Source organism: Myodes glareolus, chromosome 22 (assembly GCF_982192425.1).
Source record: "Myodes glareolus chromosome 22, mMyoGla1.1, whole genome shotgun sequence".
NCBI lineage: Eukaryota > Metazoa > Chordata > Mammalia > Rodentia > Cricetidae > Myodes > Myodes glareolus.
The window spans coordinates 21,875,403-21,896,815 of NC_142047.1; positions in this window are offsets into that span (position 1 = coordinate 21,875,403).

Consider the following 21,413-nt stretch of genomic DNA (forward strand, 5'->3'; position numbering starts at 1 on the left):
CCCTGCCCCGCCCCTCCACCCTTGCCGGAAGCTTTTAAAGCAAGGGTAAGTTATGTTTTAACAGTAGGCGAGTCCTAAAACTTCTTTTGCATAATTAAAGTTGTAGTTCTTGGTTTTGCGATTCCCAGCTCCTCCTTATCAGGAGGCAGGAAAGGAAAGATATCTGGTTGCCCTGCGTGACTCAGTTCCTGGTGCAACCTGCCACATAGCGCTTCCAAGGGACCGCCCTTTGCGGAGGCATGCCCAAGTGTCCAGGATACCAAGTAAGCATGGACTAAAGGGGCTGCTGGGTCCCGTGAACAGATCGAGGCCCACCTGCAGTTTGAGGCAAAGCATTGCGGAGGATGGCAGGCGTCGCCAACACAGGGTTGCCAGAAGATGTGCCAGCCCCTCTTTGAAGAACCTTCCTAGCCTACCACGGAGCTGCATATGTCCCTGTTAAAGGGCATTTCAGCCTTTGGTGAAACTCTGAGAAAAACTAAGAGTTACCAAGGACTGATGATGGTTAGTTCTAGCTGTCACCTTGACACAAGGTGGGATCACCCATCAGAGAGTCTCAATGAGGGAGTGTCTAGATCAGGCTGACCCGTGGACGCGTCTGTGGGGGATTGTCTTGACTGTGTTAATTGACATGGGAAGACCTAGCCTAACGGTGAACAGTGCCATGCCCTGGCTTTGGGTCCTGTACTCTATAAGACTAAAGAAAAGGGGACTGGAGAAACAGCTCAGCGGTTGTGGGTGCACGGTCTAGTGCTCTTGTAGAGGACCCAGGCTTGGTTCCCAGCCCCCATACCACACAACTCACAAGCGCACGTCACTCTAGCTCCAGGGGGTCCCATACCCTCCGGCCTCATCTGCACATAAACTCATCCAGGCATGCACACAGATACCTAACTAAAAATAGAAATAAGTCATTTAAAAAAGAGTCGAGAATACAAGCTGAATAGTAAGCACTCATTTCTCTCCTTGGACTTGACCGTGGATGTGATAGGACCGGCTGTTTTAAGTTCCTGCCTCTTGGAACTCCCCACAACGATAGACTGTAACCTAAATTCGCGAGCCAAAATAAACACTTTCTTCTTGTCAGTGTATTCTAAAACTAAAACAGACTGGGTGACAAGTCAGCTGGGGACAGGGACCCCCTCCTCCGTAGAAGGGCAAGTGCTCGTTGGTTTGTGGTAGAATGCGGATGGCAGACAATTGGAACATTACAATACAAAATCCCTACTACTCTGGAAATCCCCGAGTGATAAAGTTCCCGTTTTTCCAGAGTCTCAGTGTCCCCATATAGAGAAGGAGCCCACATTAGATGTCACAGATCACTTCGTGCTCTGATAACGCAGCTGCTGGCCTGGAAACTGCCAGCGCTGGCTCCTTGCACCTTAGAGGACCGGCCTGGGTAGAGGCCCCTTTCTAACACACAGCAGGATGTGTGTCGGGGCTATGCCACGGCTGTCCGTGCTCTTTTTAGGGACCGTAGGAACTAGATCCTTAAAATCGGAGAAATAAGTGAGCGTTTCTTTTTCAGGATGATGATCTTTCTAAACAACAGCAGCAAAGACTAAGAAGAGCCAGCTCTGAGTAACTATTGTCAGGAGCCTGTCTACTCTTATCACTTCTAATCTTTCACGTCCAGTTCTCCCCAACCCTTCCAAGGTCACGGGCAGGAAATGTTCCCTATAACCCAGGTCCCCGATGCCCTGCCTGGCCTGTGTCAGTGGCTCATCATGTAGCAGCTGAGCTGATGGACACAGCAGTCATTTCCTAAGTGTTTCTTGCTGTGCCGAATTCTTTCTGTGGCGTTTGTCATTTAATCTATTGAGGTAGGATTGTTGGAGTTAATGGGATTACTGTCCCACTGGCTGTCACCAGCCGACCTTGTTAATAAAATCCAGAGAGGGAAAGTGAGCGTTCCAAGAGCATGTGGGGGTCAGACAGAAGTCCAGGGCCAGATCTGGGTCCCTCTGTAAGCGGTCAGCCCGGGCAGTGCTGGCAGAAGCAGTGTTTTCCACATCTGGTTCTGAGCCTTGCCTCACCTGCTGCGGGGAACTCAGAAAAACCCACACACACGGGACAGGGGCTCCACCTCTGAGCCACGGCCTAGCCCTCTTTCCTCTGAGGTAGAATTGGGTATAGAATTTTCTTCTAGATACAGGAATCTTGAGAACTCAAGCAAGTGGAAGGCAAAATTTAGGAGTATGCCCTTCGGCCACTTGCTCATCTTTTGAAGAGAAATGTCTGTTCATTCATCTTTTGGAAGAGAAATGTCTGTTCAGATCGTTTGCCTGTTTTCAGTCAGGTTGCTTGCTCTTTCATTGTTGAGTTTTAGGGACTCTTTATATAGTCTGGCTATTAATTTCTTATCCTGTACATGATACCAATACATTTTCTCCCTTTTACATTCTGTTTGGTAGGATCCTTTGTTGCAAAGATGTTGTATATTTTTATTTAGTCCAGTTTCCCACCTCCTTCTTTTTTCTTTACTTTTCTTTTTTCCCCCTTCACTATCTCTGTTCGTAGAGTGAGAGCCAAGGAACCATGGCCTGGATGAGTCTCAAGTAGCCAAGGAATGTAACATCCCTCCGCCCACTTTCATTCTTATTTCTCTAAATAAATTAAATGATTAAATAAATAAGTCTCCCTTGGAGGGCTGGCAAGATGACTCAGTGCTACTATCTCTTGAGTTCTGCATGGTGAAGTGAGAGAACCAACTCTCTCAAAAGCTGTCCTTAGTGTGCGCATGCACACATACACACACACACACACACACACACACACACACACACACACACTAGAAATGAATGGTATGATTTGAGTAATCACACTTAGAGAACCTACCCGTAAAAAGGGAACCCATAGAATGCCACAGATACCTTGGTGTCCTCACAAGTAACTCCTGAAGAAGCGTCAGGGGTTTGAGAACCATTGTCTCAATAATTTAACTCCCTCCTTTTAAACAGGGACCCATGTCCTGTGGAAGCTGAGTTTCTGGAGGCAGCCACGCCCTCCCTCCCTGCTCTTCCATCCTCTGTCCCGAAGCTGAGGAGCATCTTTGGCCAGGAGGTATGGAACCAAGTGATCTAGACAGCAGTGAAGGGATTTTCATGTCTGCTGGACTAATGGCTCTTCCCTAACAAATGATGCATTCCTAATCCCTGCGGTGGCTGGCATGTAGAAGCAGGGTCTTAGGAGGGAATTATATGGTGAGAGTGGGGCCCACGTGAGTGGGCCAATGAACGCCCTTGTAAGAGAGCAAGATCTCTGTGAGGTTTTGAATATGAAATGCCCCTCACAGACTCCTGTTCTGAACTTTTAGTTTCAAATTCACAGCATTTCTTTTGGCTTGTGGAACCTCTAAGGGGTGGGGCCTGGCTAGGAGAAGTGGGTCACCAGGATGGGCCCTTAGAGGTTACACTTGGACTTGGGTCCAGCCTGCCTCCTGGTCTGTTATGGACAGTGATAGGCCTGCCGCCTTGCCTCTCCTCACTCACCAATGTACCCAAATCGTCCTGAAAGTAGGAGCCAAAGGAGCTTTTCCTCCCTGAAGTTCCTTGTGTTGGGTGTTTGCAAGAGCAGTAAAAGCAAGGCTAGTGTGAGCTTGTTCCTTCTCTCCCCTTTTCCTGAGAACACAAGAACACAGGCCTCTTGCAAACTTGAACACAGACCCTCACCAGACTCCAAACCTGCCAGCTCCTTGATCTTGCGTTTCTCAGCCTCTGGAAACGTGGGGAGCAATGGTTTGCTGTCTCTGCGATCTGATACAGCGATTCCGAGCTGACAGAAGCAATGCCTATGGATGTTGCTGGAGCAAAAACACCGTGTTAGCATGAAATGCACTCACACAACCTTACTTAGTGCTTTCCTCCCTAGAAGAGCCTGTAGATAACAAGGTGAGAAAAGATGTTTCTATTTTTTTTTTTTTTAAGGAGGAAAAGAATCGACTCAGGTTTAACTAGGTAATTAATTAATTCACAAGTAGATCCAAGTGGGAATGATTGTGATACAATAAGTGTGATAAGGAATGAGCCCCAAGGTGGGTGGTGATCAAAGAGATGAAACCGTTTTGATTGGGCATCCTATTGCAATTCTATTTCAATATAAATAAGCTGACACCAGAAGCAAGCCATTAACCCCAAAGCCGCTGGCTGTTCATTAGCCAAGGCATAATTTTACATTTCATTATTATTCATGTTGGCTAAATTTCCATTAAAACCAATTTAGTAAACTGGCCCTCCATGAGCTTGAAATTAGTGGAGGAGGAGAAGGCAGGGAGGGGACAAGTCAGGCGGCACTTCAGCGTGGAGGAAAGAGGAGCTCACAGGCAGGGAGGCAGATTGCCACTTTAATTAAAGATAATGTCTCAATTCACTTTAAAAAATGAGTCTCCAGAAGATGCCTGGGAACTTTTTTTTTTTCCTGGCCAGAGCATCTGGTTCATTCCAAGGGGGCATTTTCTTCTGCTGGATTTCTGATGTAGTGGAAAGAAGCCACTCCCTTCAGCATCCCTGGCTCCTTGCTGAGCTGTCTCTGGTAGGGAAGGGAGAACTGAGAGCTAGCCCTTGGCCAACCATCACCCCGCATTTAGTGAGCAGTCTCTCTGCCGTGCTCTGGGATAGCACCTTTCATGAATCAGTTCATTTAATTATTCTAATCTCTCTAAAGAGGTAAAGTGTGTTATTATTACCATTTCACACACAGGAAAGCTGAGGCAGAAGATGAGCAATTATTACACAATCCATAGGGTGGAGATTTGAACCCAGACCTGTATTCCACCAAACTGCACAGCCTCTGGACAAAATCACCAAGCAACACTTTCTCCTGTGATGAGGATCGAACCCAGGGCTTCACCCATGCTAGCTGAATGATTTACCATTGAGCTACATTTCCAGTACTCCTTTGACTTTTTAATATTGAGACAGGATCTCACTGAGTTGCCTAGACTGACTTTGAACTCACTCTGTATCTTAGGCTGATTTAAACCTGCAGTCCTCCTGCCTCAGCCTCCTGAGCTGCTGGGCATTCTGGCTTGTGTGGGCAGATTCATAATGAACACATTTTATCTGAATAGACACAGCCTAAAGTACCTAGTCACTTGCTAGTGGAGACAGATCCACAAGGGAGAGCGGGGGCAATTTGTCGGGATCCTTGAAGTCAAGCCAACAGATCTAAACTGCCTCTTTGGGGATTTGCCAATCGCAAATCCAAACCCTGATGGGGCATCTGTGAACAACATTAAATGGTCATATGTTTAGCTAAAGTTTGTTACAAATGATTTAGCTTATACACACACATTCATGAAGGACAATCATTTCAGAGGAAAGGGGAAACCTTTGAACATGGCATACGAGATTGCTCTGTATCGGGCATCGCTGAAAGTGTTTACACTTGAGCTGTTCTAGTCCATACACCAACCCTATGAGGCAGGCACTCCGCTGAGGAATGAGGAAACTGAGGCCAGCAGAAGAGGTGACTCTGTGCTAGATGTCACGGCAGGCAGGAAGTAGGGTGGGGGTGGAAGCTGGTGCTTGGCTCCTCAGGAAGGTACCCAGTGCAGAGGAAAGATAGATGACGGAGATCAGCAAAGCGTCCGCTTCCTGCATCACCTGCTCTTCCAGGAGACTGCCAGGTCAGTGTTGCCCAGAAGGCAATTCCTGCGCTGTGAGGAGAGCTGGCAGCGGTAGGAGGGTTGGTTTGCCAGAGGGCAGGGCGCCCAGTACAATTTGAGGATCAGGTGGATCAAGCGTCCGCTACATAAATGAACCCGGTCCTTGGGGCCTGGATGCCATTTTGGGGAGAGTAGAGCTTTGCTTCCACGCACCTGGACCAGCAGGAGGGTAGACTGCGTGGTTCCCATGTAGGAAGCGCTCTGTATCCCTGTAGGAAGTTATCATTCCTAACTCCTCCCTGACTAGGAAAGTCAAAGGTTCGCTCACCGGCAAGCATCAGAACTGGCCCAAAGTCAGTGTGCTACCTCAACACAGTATGCTCCATCTCCATCGGGGGCCCTGTGGTCGGTGAGTTCCCTCCTTGGGCTAGTCAGCAATGGTCCCTACTACCATTTCAACCCACCTACCTTCCCATAATCTCTGCAGAGGCTGAGATCGTGTCCCAGACGTTCTCTTTGTGTCCTGTGTCTGGAAGTTTCTGATGACTGGCCCAGAAGAGCAGAGTGGTCACCAGCCAAGACTCTGCCACTGAAAGGATTTAAGCATAATTCCCCCCATTTGGCCACCTTTTTCACTAAATGGCCTTGGGCAAGCAAACCCTGTAATCCTCCTGTCCCCGGAGGCTGTCTTCCTCTGAAAGGGAGTGAATGAGAGCAGAGCCACTTTCATGGATGTGAGGGTGGAATGTTCCACAGTCCAGATGCCACAGCAGAGATTCAAGCCCAGACCCATACTCTAGATGATGCTAAATGACATGTTTAACCTAGGGCTGACCACGTACTGAAAATCAAGGGAAAATCCCCTTGACTACTGGTAATATTTAGGGCCTGATGTCTGGGAACCGGGGCTCAGAAAGTCTCAAGGCTAAGTGACAAGGTGATAACTCATGCCGGAGTTGTGTTCCTCGTCAGGTAGCTATTGTGACCTTCCAGATCCCATATCACCCCCTTTATCAGCTCCGCTTTCCTCTTATGGCCTCCACAAGCCCTCGCCTCTTTACCTAATCGGAGGCCACGAGGAGCAATCTTTCCCTGGGAAAGGGATGCTGTCCGCAGAAAGGCATCCAAAACGGTGCCATTTGTGGTGCAAAAAGGCCACAGGCAGTCTCTCCGTGACACACACACAAAAGCTCTTGTTGTGGACACAAATAAGAAGAGTTGAACCCTCACCCGGTGTAATTCACTCCATTTATTGACCAGCGTTCTCCCCCCCCCCCCCTCCGCCCCTGCAACCCTGGGTGCCTTTGCATTTGTCAGGGGTTCAGAGACCCTTGGCATTCAGCGTGATTTGTAATGTAAATTATATAATTGTACTTTCACATATTTTAACATCAAATGAAATGATTGACTACAGAATCGGAGCTGTCTACAGGTGGGGGTCAATTACCATCTGAATAATCGCAGAGGCACACAAGAATAGCGTAGCCGCTGAGCGTGACATATTTTTATCTCTATGCATTTCAATGAAGTCGGGCTGGTACATAAAAGGTTATCACCTAGGAAACATATTTTCCTAAGCACAAGTTAAACATGCAAGGGAGATCAGCAAAGATATTCAATTTAGCCAGTCAACCCTAACCTATTAATATTTTAACAAAATCCAGTGAGGATAATTTTTTTCTTTGATCCCATTTCATGTGAGCAGCCGGGAAAGGGAAGAAAAATTAAAAACAAAATAGTCAAGCATACAGAATGAGGTTATGTATTAAGTGGGGTATTTAATGTTTCTGGCATTTCATAGCCCAGGGGAAAGTGTGGATGGATCTAACAATCAAGAGCCGTGTTCCCTTGGCCACAAAGTTCGAGAAGCATAAAATAATCTATACCTCCAAGCTGACAAATCACACCCGACACCCGGCTTCATCTCACCGGGACTCCCAAGATCAGCATTAATCACATGTTACACGGAGTCAAAAGAAAAGCAAATCACACCATGCCGGAAGTGAGGCGGAAGGTCTTCGGGAAGGGATTTTAATCAATACTAGGTGGACTGATAACCGGGAGCTACTGTTTTCATCTCCTGATATGAAAAGGAATGAACGCAAAGCACAGAGCCACCAGGAGCCGACGGAGCCCAGGATGCCTTCAAGAACTAAGAGTAGTTAGATGCTCAACTTCCTTTCTTAGTTCGCGACAAGAGGACCTTGCTTTCAAAGGGAGTCAAGCCGTGTTTAGGCCTCTTATTTCCAGAGTTTATGCTTCCTCTAGACCAATGGTTCCCAAACTTCCTCATTTATACTTAAATCTCCCCCTTAATACAGTTCCTCATGTCAAGGGATCCCCCACACACCATAGTTATTTTCATTGCTACTTTATAACTGTGATTTTACTACTGTTATGAATCATAATGTAAATATCTGGTATGCAGAATATCTGATATGCTATCCCCCCAGGGGGTCAAGACTCACACATTGAGAACCGCAGCTCTAAACAGGCATGCTGCCTATACCAGCAGACCTATAGACAGGGCAGTATATCACAGGTATTGGTTCTGAAATACCCGTTATTCATGAGAAGCCCAGCCAGTGCCGCTGTGAAGTTCTTGGTCACACTGATGTGAAAGATGCTATTAGAAGTTGAAATGTGTTCTGTCCAAATTCCTGTGTAATCTTGGCACCCCACTACTGCACAATGTGGTCTTGTTTGGAAAAAAGGGGAGTTGCTGACGTGGTGGGAAGGGTGGGATCGCACTGCAGTGGGGTAGACCCCCAACGAAATATAAACAGTGTCCACAGTAAATGGGGGAACTGAGACAGAGACACATAAGGAGAACGTCATATGCAGGTGAAGGTAGAGATTAGGACCCCAAAGACTGCTAGCAAACCACAGTGGTACTTGTTCTTCCCCACAGCTCTGGGATAGCCAGCCTTGCTGACATCTTGATCTTGGAATTCTGGTGTCCAGAATTTGGATGGAATCAGTTTTTGTTGTTCAGGCCTCAGCTCATAGCTCTTCACTATAGCAATACCAGCCTACTATAGGAGCACTGGAAAATATGCCCATGTACCTTAAATTTTGAAGACTTAAAGATATGGTTAGTATTATCTTGCCCAGAACTGATGTCAAGACATTGGGAAGCTGAGCAAGTATATATAAATACCCACCTCAGTCAGACGTGACCTAAGGCCCTTGATCCAACCATTCCTGAAGCTCTCTCCTTGGCCTTGCAGTCAGATGCTTTATCCGACTCCTAGTTTTAATTATATTGATTAGAATTGAACTTTGATTGCAAACAAAGGACTCAGAGCGGTTGTTTAATGCTCTGTGAGTAGGGAGGAGCAAGCATCCTGTCCCCCTGATTGTCGGGGTGGTGGTTCCTCTGTCACTTGCCGCACTTGCTGAGTGGGTCTGCAGGTTGGAGGACTTGAAGGCTTCTCCCAGATTGGGCTGCCAGCTCTAAAATTCTTCCACTGGAACTCAAGTGAGTGTGATCACGCCCTTTGTTACTTTGTTACTTTCAGACGTCCACTTCCACGCTTTAGGTGAGAGAAGTTGGCCTTGGCGATCTGAATCCTCCAGCTGGGCCCGTCAGTGTTCAGGGAGTCCCACTTAGTCAGTTCTTTGCGCTTCATCCCCTGTCCGCTTGCCCTTGGAGCTGTGTGCTCACCTGGAAAACAATGTCAAACATTCGCCTTTGTTCAAAGGAATGCATGAAGCTACTGGCAGGTGACTCTGGGTGACAGGAAGCACACAAAATGAGAGATCACCGTTCTTATTCTTTTCCACTTTCCACTCATTAAATTACCTATGCCTTAACTGAGAGTTGAAAGCTGATATCAAACATATAATCAATCTGGCTATAGATTGCTTTTATAGCTGGCCCTGTTAGGCATTTAGCATACTTGAAGTCAAGCGGCCACTTGAGGGACAACCTGGACGAAGGCCTACCCCTGCACCACATAGCTCCTGATTCAGGCTTTAGGTTTCATTGGAAGAACATGGGCTTGGTGTTAAGGCTCAGAGTAGATCTGGGGAGGTGGAGGCAAGGATGGGAGGTGGGAGTAGGGGCACGGTCCTGACTCCTCCTGTTATTCCTCCGGCAGCTCCTCAGACCGCGAGCCCCTTTCAGCTTAGTCAGGTTCCCGGCCCTTCATCTGTAGGTTTGCTGCTGCAGACAAACTTGAACAGCAGAAGAAATAATATTTGCCCCGTTTTTGCCAGCATGGTTGTCAGCTGGACTAAGAGAGGGAAGCCACTGCTGTTCCCAGTCAGGAGAAAAAGCAAAGCCAATCATGGGAGGAGTCTCCATCTCCACTAACTGGGCAGAAAAGGGAGCCTAAAGTCAATCATCTAGCAGCAAGCAGAGGCGACCTACATCTTGGCCTACGTGGACACTAACTTACTTTTTATATCAGTCATCCTGTTTAAAAAAAAAAAATCTTCGGGGCTGGAAAGCTGGCTCAGTAGGTAAGGGACCCCTAGTACCAAGTCTGACAACCTGAGTTTGATCCCCAGGACCTGTATGGTAGAAGGAGGGAGGGGGATTCCTACAGGTTGTCCTCTGATCTTCACATACATGCTGTGGTGCCCACACACCCACACAGTAACCAAATACATGTAGTTAGAAGCAAAACCTTGAAACTGAACCCCAGTATGACCTGGAGTTCATGCAATCCATTACGAACGCCCAGCAATTGGTATTTTAGTGATAAGACTGATCTTCTCAACAATCTCCTTCTTGGGTTGGAAGTATTCTAGGAAGTTATAACATTTTCTTCTCAAACAAGTAACTCTTCACGAAAAAGCATCTTTTCACGTTAATTCTGTTCATAGGCTTGCCAAGCACGCACAGGGGGCCCTGGAGTCTCCCATCCCGTGTCCCAGTTTGTGTTACTTTTTGGTCACTGTGACTGGATACCCTGACAGAAGTTTGAGGGGGGAAGGATTTCTTTTGGCCCAAGTTTTAAACTGAGTGAGGGAGTCTGCCAGAGTGTGGGATTGAGAGGAGCTTGTCACATGCCAATGGCAGGGAGTTCAGGCTGGAAGTGGGGCTCACACTCCATGCCACTAATCCCCTACCTAGGACCCTTGACCAAAAGCTTACACACACACACACACCAATCAGTGCCACTGGGCGAGAATCAGATAGCCAACCACGTGCAAACACGTGAACCTGTGGGGAATATTTTTTACATCCAAACCATGATCAGTTTTGAAGTAAGCCAGGCAGGGGTCATTGTTTACAGCTGGAAAACAAATTCAGAGAAGAAAGGTATCCCACCCATGGTCACAGAACTGGAAAAACAGGGTTGGTTTAGAACCCAGGTTCTCCTGGCTAGATGTCCATTAGGTCCCTAAAGACCATTAAGAGCAATAGATAATTTAAAGGCGTCACCTTCTGACTTTTATATACCAAAGTCCCAAAGTCCCACGCCCAGCAGCATAAACATCACCAGGAGCTGGCTGGGAATGCAAATTCTTCATTCCACTCTGAGGCCAGATTTGGAGGTAGGCCTCAAACCTGCCTTTCAATCCTCTGGGATTCTGGTCCATGCTCAGATATCAGAGCTGCTGCGCTGGAGGGCGGTGGCATTTGTGTGAGTTTGCTTAAGGGCAGGTCAGAAACATGGGCACCAAAAATTCGGGCTCATCATCCCTGAATCCTTTAAGCGAAGGCCAGAGTCCAAAGCGCTGAAAAGCTTGTTATGACTCAAAGCTAAAACAGCTTTGGCTCCGAGAACACAGGAATAAAGGCTTGCTCTCTCGCTTGCTGGCTCTCAAAGCCTGGCCCCAAATCCTCTGCCTCTCACACACCATCAGTGCAGAACTGAGCCCAACTCCGCCACACGGCTGATTATATTCTGGGACAGGGTGACCAGATATTCTGATCCTGTAATCTTTGGAAAACAAAGAGCCGGGAGTCTAGGGTGAGCCGAGCGGACCGTGGGATTCTCGTTTCATCTGTAACATGCTTGGCAGACTCTGAATACAGCCGTATGTTCCTGCCACTACCCACACTTACTCCCTCTGGGATGGAAGCACTCTGCTCAGGGACATATTAATATGCAATGAAAACAAATATTACCAAAAAAGATGGAAAGTACAAGAGTCAAAGACATCAGTGATTATGAAAGTTGAGAAAGCAGGCTTTTTTTTTTTTTAAATCTGGGGACTGAGCCCAGAGTTTTGCAAATGCTAGACAAGCAGTCCATCATCAAGTTAAATCCCAGTTTCTTATTTATGTATTTGTTGGTTTATTTACGTAGAAACAGGGTCTCACTAAATTGCCCCGACTGGCTTAAACTCATAATCCTTGGTTTAAGCCTCTGCTGCATCCCTAGTCGTAGACATAAAGAATGGGTTCATTTCCCCACCCTCACGTAGATTCTGAATCATTGGGTGCAGGGAGAGGATTGTCACTCAAACTCACCAGTCTGTACTGCGATGCGTGGCCCAGCCCAGAAACTGAACCTGATACAGACTGCCAGAGAGACTGGCGAGGGGAGAGGCAGCAGGTAGGTGAGAAAGCAGCATTTCCCTGAGGCAGGGCTGAGCAGAACAAAGGGGACACTCTGGGATGGTAGGACTTCTGCCCACCACCAGTTCCCAGATTGAGCTTGGCTGGCAGAACAGCCTCGTTTAACCCTTGGCTCAGGTCAATGGTGTTATTTTTAAAAGGCAGATTTGCAGGTACTAATTAACAAAATCAGAGTCAGGTGTGGCCGTCCATGGCGGTAATCCCAGCTGTAGGGACACTGAAGCAGGAAGACAGGGAGTTTGAGGCAACTTAAGGAAACACTGTCGAAAATTCAAATGTGAAAGTACAAGACTGGCGCTGTAACTCAGCAATGGAGTGTCAGCCTCGATGAGCAAGGCCGTGGATTCCTTCCCTGGCACCACAAACCAACAACAAACCCCACGTGTTTTATGCCAAAATTAAACATCTCCCCATCTTAACCAGTACCCCAGAAGTTGCTTGGACTGGAGCAATGGGCCCACATGGTAGCTATCTCCCCTCTGCATGTTTCCTACCTGGTCTCAGCAAACATTGATGTGAATAAGGCCTAACAAAAGCAGCCTCTGGGCTTACAGCATCTGATATCTGAAACCCAGGTAGATCGTACTTCAAGCTAATAGAGACTCACCATAGAGAAATGGGTGTCAAAATGGAAATCTTCCAAAGATAGATCCTCTACAGTCTAAAATCAAAGACCTAGTAAGCGTTCACTGTTGGTAGCTGTGAACCCCCAGATCCTGAATGTCTGGTAAACAACTTGTTTTCCTCTGCTCTGAGACAGCCTGCAGCTGCTCTGAGCACGAGACCCTCAGGAGTTCCTGATGGCAGGGGAGTGGGTTCTGGTGCGTTTGGCTGGGGCATGGCTATCAGTTAAGGATCTCTATATAAGCGGCTCAGGTACACAGTAAAGGGGTTCCTGTTTCAAGGGTAGCCTGTGTCTCTGTCTGTGAGTCTTTGTGTGTTTCAGTCTCCAGCCTTTTGCCCCGTTCACAAACTGTAAGAAGGCACATAGGGAACAGACAGGCGTGATGTGATACAGTTCACATCATCGAGACAAAAAATAAAGAAAATGCAGCAACTTATACAATTGCAGTTTTAAGAAAAGCTGTCCTAGTTATGGAAACATTTTTAGATGTGCTCATTGCCTGCCCATTATAAGCACCATGCTTTGGTTGGATCTTCACACTCCCCTGAAAGTCAAGGGGTTGAAGGCCTGGTCCTCAAGTTACTGCTGCTGGGCAGTGGATGAGAAGTTTAAGGTCACTGGAGGACTGTCCTCAACGGGAACCATGGGGCCTCAGTCCCTTTCTCTTGTTCTTTCAGTTCCTAGGCACAAGGAGTATGGTTTGCTCCACCATGTGCTCCAACCATGATGGGCTGCTAGGAACTCAAAGTAAAAGGCCTAATGTTTTATGGATGGAAACCTCCATTCACAGTGAGAGTGAGCTTGGCTAGATCTGCTTTCTTTATAAGCTGATTGCATCAGGTCTTTGTTATAGCAACTGAACACTGACTAACACATCTTGTGTTCTGGTTTCTACTGTCTATGTCCAGTACCTACAACTCTGCAGGTACTCACCAAATGACTGTTGGGTGAATACAGTCACATGTATTGAGAGTTTATGTATGCGAGTATTTTCAGCATTTTAAAAGTATAAAGATTCCAGAGCATCCCCGAGAAGGAATTTGTCGAGAAGTTTTATTTTATTTTATGGCAAGGACGGAACTGAGAGCTCTATGCATACTAGTCAAGCATACTAACCCTGAGCTATAATCTCACCTCTTTGTATAATTTTATGTGGAAACTGGATACGGCTAAGTTGCCCAGGCTGGACTTGAACTTGAGACCTTCGTCGTGCATCCTGTCACAGAGCTGAGATTACAGGTATGCATCGCCACTTAATTCACCATACCGTTTAACCAATGAGGAACTGAATCAAAGAACAGTTGACTGTTATGCTTAGTGATGCCCAGATGCTGCCCAGTCCAGCTGGGATGGAGGGACAGGCACACACATGCTGAGACCTGTCCGTCACATACTCCTCTATCCCCTCCAAACTATAATTGTGGCTGTATTTCTAAGGCAGGAACTAATAAACCAAGTGTTCCTGGAGCCAGACTGGGCCTTGGAATCTCTTTTTCTCTTTTTGATACAAAGTAGGTACTCACCAAGAGCCTGTTGAAACTGTTATTAAAATGGTTATTTGTCTGAGAATAAAACAGAAAGGCTGTTAAAGAGACCCTGCAAGCTAATGAAAAAGCCGTCATTATAAAGCTGGGGATCCTCTCACGGTTCCATTTCTGTTTCCTTTCTTTCGTCGCTCAGCGTTTATAGGTTCCTGTTTTCCCATATATAAAAACTGGAAATTTTTGTTTTACTACATCCTTTCACAAGGACCTTCAAGAGGCAAAATGCGCTAGAAGAAAACGCAAACCATGCAAATATTTATAAAACTAAACTTAGTTTACAAGTTCAGAGGGTTATTTTCTGTGCATTATCTCTTTGTTCCCAATGAGGAATGTCATTAGAGAGGCAATGGTTCTTAGCTCTGCCAGAAGGAGAAGAAAAGGGGCTGGTGCTGTGTCCCCCACCAAAGATACCAGAGATAGAGCCAAGGCTCAAACCAGCCTGCTTCTTCTAAGTCAAGGTTAACAGTGGAACGAGAACCACTGGGGAAAACAGGCTGTAACTCCATATAACCTTTGTGTATTGGGGGATGGGACAAGGGTAGAGGACATAGTAAAGGCTAGTACCTGGCTGAGCACCCTCTCAAGTGAACACCAGAGCAAAGGTCCCCAGAACCTGGGGCAAGCCAAAAGTGAGGAAGGGGGGAGATTGTCTCACCTGGGGCATGCCTGGTGGTTCAAAGAAAGCCCCAGGAATGGCCAACAGTGCCATCTGTGTTAGAGGGGGGATGCTAGCAGGGAGAGGGAAAGAGGGAATCAGGACCTTGAACATCTTAAAGTACTTTGACTTTCTCCCTCTGAATAATTGGAAGTACAAGACCTTTCTTTGATGGAGAGTGGATATAGAAAGTACTGGGTTCAGAAACCGAAGCAGGCCTCTTTTTGTTTCTTAAGTCTGAATTACTCATTGGTCTGGCTTGTCTGTGGCTAGAAAGAGGTCATACCTGAAAAGTCCAAGCCTCGCTCTTAAGCCGTGAAGTTTGACTCTCCCCTGAGTTCAGCTCCTGCTGAGACCAGACTGGACCAGAATAGAGGAGGAGACAGAGGAAGGGCCCTGCTGCCATGGTGCCATCTCCCTCATGAAGGGCAGGGCTTCGTCTCCTTGCTGAGTCGCTTATTTACAGTCTTAGACAGGGTGGTACGCCCCAGGCTGGCCTCAAAGTTGCTATGGAGCAGAAGATACCCTTGAACTCCTGATCCTCCATATTTCGTCTCCCGAGTGCTGGAATTAAAGGGTACCTCACCACCAGGTTGACTGCCCATGCTTCCAGGAAGGATTTGCTCCTTCTCCATGCTTGGGCTGTGTGTAATTGGGGGAGCCATCATCTTGTTTGCAAGACTGACGCCTTCTAGTTCTCAAATCACCTTTGTAGTATCTCTTTGAGGCCTGTCCTCCCAGACTGGGAAAGCCTTGTGTGACTAGATAATGGCTTTCCTGTAGGACTCCGACTGGCATTACCCAGCCTGACAAAGCTTCCCCGTCATCAATAAGGCTGGCTTTTGTGTTGCTGCTATTGCAATCTATAGTCTAAGAAACAGATTCATTCACAAGGAAACAGACAGCTACTAACCAGTAGATGGGAGGCAACAAATAATCGCGTTTTAATACATTATTTATCGCCTCTTCAGTTCGAACATTCTTCTTGAGCAGCTCATCGGTCCAGCCATGCTGAACGCCTCTTATTCACTTGCTGCAGTAACAGTCCAGACAATAAAGCCGTCCTGATCCTCCTGCGGCAGTCACTGATTACCTGAGCACTTTTGGGGTTTTGCCTTTAGTATTCTGTTTGGAGCACTCTCTTTCTGGGCCAAGTCATTTCGGTGGGTGGAAAACAACCTCCTTTTGGGCTCAAGCATACATGGCATTCTGTATGTTGAGGGGACGTGGGTTTGAACACAGGCATGCGTATGAACTCCCAGCATTCAGGGGAGACATATTTGGTGCGTCGTTAGTGGAGATGAGTGTGACTTGGCTTTTGCAAATGTTTCCTTTGTGGCTGGAAACTCTCCAAGACCCAGCTAAGGCTTTGTGTCCCTGGAGCAGGGCTGTGCCCACCCTGGCCATTTTCAAAGTGCTGGAGGTTGGCCTGGAACCAAGCATCTCAGGCTTATTAAAGACCAGGGTTCTTTCCACTGTCACGGTGGATAGTGTGGGGTCATTACTATGCTGAAGTAGTTAGGACCGCCATTTATAGAGCTACCTGTTCTTATCTGAGAAGAGACCCTTTATGCGTATGCAAATGTGTATGAAATGCCTGTCTGTATCCTAGCCAAACATTAAAAAAAAACAACAACAACAACTTTTAAATTACCTAGATTGCAGTTACAAAATGATGCCAGCAACAAGCACTGACCTCAGGTGGTCTGCACCCACAGGCTGTTTGGCTTTGTTCTTCTATAGCAGCTAAAATTCATTATCAGCACTTCTGTCTTGGAACCATTTACACTAACACAGGAAATACGGCAGCATCTCTGGAGAGGTCAGGCTTGGCCACACTGGCTCATGGCCACAAGTGAGCAGATTTGAGTGACAGCTGTCACTTTGAGTGGACCTGAGCACTTCAGTTCCCCAGTGTCCCCAGGGCTCCCTTTGATTTTCACCTCCAGCCCATTTCAGCCACTTAGTGCTGTCTATCTGGCAATTACAGCATCTGAAATATTTATTTAATTTCTGACGGTATAAATCACGTACGTGGAAAGTGCGGCAAGCAGCGCAAAGGGAGTTTGCCGTGAAAATGAGGACAGCCGCTGCCTTGATCTGTGGTTTCCCTAGGTGGCCACTGTTGCCGGTTTCTCGTGTCTCTTTCTAGTGAGCAAGGCTATGATTCCATACGGTAAAGACCCCCCACCCAAAACTCAGAGCCGACAGACAGTATTCAGCCAAGTGGCAGGATACAAACCCAACATACAAAACCCAGTAGCCTTCCTACATTCCATGCCAAACACTGAAAAAGAAACCAGAAGTGATCCCTCTACAATCGCCACACACACAAATCAAACGCCTGAGAATAAACCAACCAAAGAAAAGAAAGACCTCTACCATTTTGAGAGACCTGAAAATATTAAGACACTGAAGACAGGAATCAAGGAGGCCGATAGAAGGAGAAACATCCATGCTCGTGGATTGAGAGAGTAAACAGGATGAAAACGTCCAGCCTGGCGAAACAATCTACAGACCGGACGGCAGCCCAAGCTAGGTCCAAAGTCGTTCTTGACAGACAGCAAAAACTATCCCTAAACTTATCAGGAGGTAGACAGGACAAGGACAACCAATGCAATCTAAACAAAATAAATGCTGCAGGAGGTATGACTGCACTGGCTTTTAAATTATACCGCTGAGCCATAACCATGAAGCAGAAAGATGCTGGCAGAGAAACAGACACAGGGGCGGATGGAATAGATATGAGGGCCCAGGTATAAGTCCACGAGATTACAGCCACCTTATTTTCACAAAGCTGCCTAAAATACACTCTGCAGGAAAGACAGGATCCATTCTGCCACACGATGCTCTCCGGGGTCCAACAGCCGGATGCCTATCAGGTCTGGGGGAGCAGATGACCCTTCCATCATGCATGGTACACACTGTCAGCTTGATGGGCTGGCTCAGCAGCGAGGGCCAAAGATTACAGGAGCATGGAAGCTGAGTTTCTAGTCCAGCCCTTAGTGGTTTTAAGAGTTCTAGGTTTATAAACAAAGCTAGATACAGAGAAATTAAGAAACAACTCCACATTTTACCGAAGAACAAATCGATTGTGCCAAAACCTCGGGTAATGTCTGTATTCTGATTGTACTTGAGGTCTGCTCCACAGGAGGGAATTTCAAATCTGGTACTGTGACCCTAGTCAAGAGCCAATGGCTTAGGAGGTCACAAGTGCAAGGGTAAACCCTACTATTGCTATTTTGCTAAATGGCCATTCTATCAAGTGGTTTTCTGAATATCTATGTTTATGACACAGACCCAAGCTGCTCTTAGCCTTGCAGTAGGTAGCAGCTAATAGAAAGATGCAGAATTGGTCAAACTGCTGAGAATTAGAGATTGGGGGTTTGTCTTAGGTAGGGGTCCATAGCTGTGGAGAGACACTGTGGCCACCACAACTCTTAGAAGGAAAACATTTCATTGGGGTGGCTGGCTAACAGTTTCAGAGGTTCAGTCCATGATCATCATGGCGGGGAGCATGGCAGTGCACATGCAGGCGTGGCACTGAAGAAGTAGCTGAGAGTTCCACGTCTTGCAGGCAGCAGGGAATCAACTGAGACACTGAGACACTGTGCAGTATCCTGAGCATGGGAAACCTCAAAGCCCACCCCCACAGTGACACACCTCCTCCAGCAAGGCCATGTCCACTCCAACAAAGCCCCACCTCTTAATTGTGTCACTCCCTGTGAGATTATGAGGGCCAATTGCGTTCAAACTACCACGTGGTCTATAGATGCTGGAGGCACCACATGGTAATTAGTCAAGTTTTATGCCGGAGACTAGCAGCAGCAGGCCTTTCACAGGAGAAAAGACCTCTGGGGATAGATGAGCCTTTGGTAGTGCAATAGTGCTCACAGTCACAGGTGGAGGGGAAGTACTACTTTGAATGTTCTCAACACGGAGAAACAATGACGGTTTGAGGTGATAGAATGGCAATTACCCTGAGTAATCATTGCAGATATGGTGCCTTGGAAATAGAACACATCAACAGAGGGAAGGGTGAGTTAGAGACATGTTTTCTCAGCTATCTGGGCATCTATGAGCCCAGCCAAGTCAACATATCCAATCATCACAGACATTAAGAAACAAGAAGTAGGGCCAAGGGGCAAACAGGAGCTGTTGCTTACCTGGAAGGTCCTCGGGATTCAGAGCCACAGACTTGGAACCTGCAGGAACCAGAAAGCTCGGGGCCAGAGAAAAAGGGAATAGCATGCTATGGCTATGAATTCCGTTGTCCCAGCTGACCCACTCAAAACTTAATGTCTGAAGAGCTGGGGTCTAATTATGGTCACCGCTACCAAGTCCAGAGCTCAGAGAAGGTGGGCTTGTCCCGTCAGGCTTTGAATAATGAGACCTTCCTAAAGAGAAAGGTGGAGACCCTTTTAGAAAGAGAAATTTGCATGCTGGACAGAAGAAATAAACAGAAGTAAGCGTCTGGCCTCTTCCTGCCATTGTCTTAACTGCAGTGAGTAGAGCTGCCTGGAAGGTCATTTCTATTCAAAAAAATGAGGAGGAAGAGATTTAAAAAACCCAAATGCACGAATGTGTCTATTGTTCACTGCACAAGTTTTACAACAGACCCTTAGTCACAACAAAAATATCCAGTTTGACTCGTAAATAAAAATGCAAAGTGAGTGAGACTCGAACATCCCGTCTTCCTTGTCATTTTAGCAAAAGTCCCCAGTGATTTCATCAACTGCTAATCTAGTTGTTAGAATGAAGGTGTTTTATAGACATGACTAAAAGACTGGCCCGTGACTTCAGGACTGAGCTGGTGGGCCTGCTTTGGCCAGGTGAAATGTCTGAAGAACAGAATTAAGGTTTCCAGGGGAAGAAGAAAGTTTCATATGTAGACAGCAGCTTCCGCTGGTGCCTAGGAATTTCCTGCTTCTCTTCACAGCCTGCCCTCAGATGTGGGGCTTGTCTAGCCAGTTCCCATATTGTATAGGTGGTCCTTTGCAAGAAACTATATATATAGATATATATATGTGTGTGTGTATGTATATGTATGTATATATGTATAGATATGTATATATGTGTGTATATATATGTGTATATATATGTGCTAACCAACATATAAGATACACACACACACACACACACACACACACACACGCTAGTTCCATTTCTCTGGTGGTGCAGGGACTGACTGACCTCATAATCAACTTCTTATGATGTTTGATAAGTAATAGAACTCTACTAAAGAATAATATTGGGAGTCTGAAGAGAAGGGTCAACTATTAAGAACACTGACTGCTCTCCTAGAGGACCTGAATTTGATTCCCAGCACCCATGTAGTAGATCACAGCCATCTGTAACTCCAGTTCCAGGGAATCCAAAGCCCTTGAAGTCCTCTTCTGGCTTCTTTGGGCACCAGGTATACACATGGTACACGGACAGACATGCAAGCCAAACACCCATACACATAAAATAAAAATAATCAATTTTTTAAAACCTTAAAAGTAATCATGCTGAGAATGTCTTCTCATTCCACATAGACTCCGTGTTTAGCAAGATCTCTTCCTTCTAAAGCTGGGAGCCCTGTTAGGATTAGCAACAGGTTGTTAAGATGGGCCAATAGGGGTACTTGCTTCTGTGCCTTGCCAGCCAGGCCTAGAATTTAACAATGGCCCTGAAGTGTTCATAAACAATTGTTTCACAAAGAGAAAGAGGGGCCCTGAGAGAGGAAGAAAGGTTAGGGAGAGGTTGGAATTTTATCTTACCTTCTCGTGTGTTCCTATTGGAGAAAGAAAGACTAGAAAATCCCCTGGAGTTCTGCGAATCAGACAATGCCAAACTTCAGGCTGGACACTGTAGAAGCCAAGGGCCGCACCCCACCACAGGACTCAGTGGTGCCCAGGACTTCACGGTGATGCTGATAACGCAGGTGTGGGGATTGTATCTACAGCGTTAGGACAACAACTGAAAAAGAGAAAGATGCTAATGGTCCGTGGTTTATTAGACTAGAACAGGCTCCTGAGTCTCACACTCCTCTGCATCTCTTCCCTGAGCCTGGGGTTTGACATGAGCTTCTAGAGATGCCTGGCCACTCTGGGGTATAGTAGGAGGCTCCAGAGTCATCATTAGTTTGAAACTATTTTGAGGAAGACCCACCTCAGCGGCCTTAGGTTATAGTCACCATTTCCTAGCCATTCATCTTGGCAAATGATTTGACCTTTGTGCCCTCAATTTCCTCATCTATAAAATGGGACAACAGGAATTAGTTACTTTCTGGACTGTAGTCCATGAACATGATGTGCAGAAAAGTGGTGGCTCATAGCAAGCAAGAGAATTAATCAGGACTCCAGCAAAAAAAAAAAAAGGCAGTTCAGAGGGTACAAATGAGGAGGTTACAATGCAGGAACTACATACAGAGGCGTATAAAAGATGGACAGGTATTCAAAGAG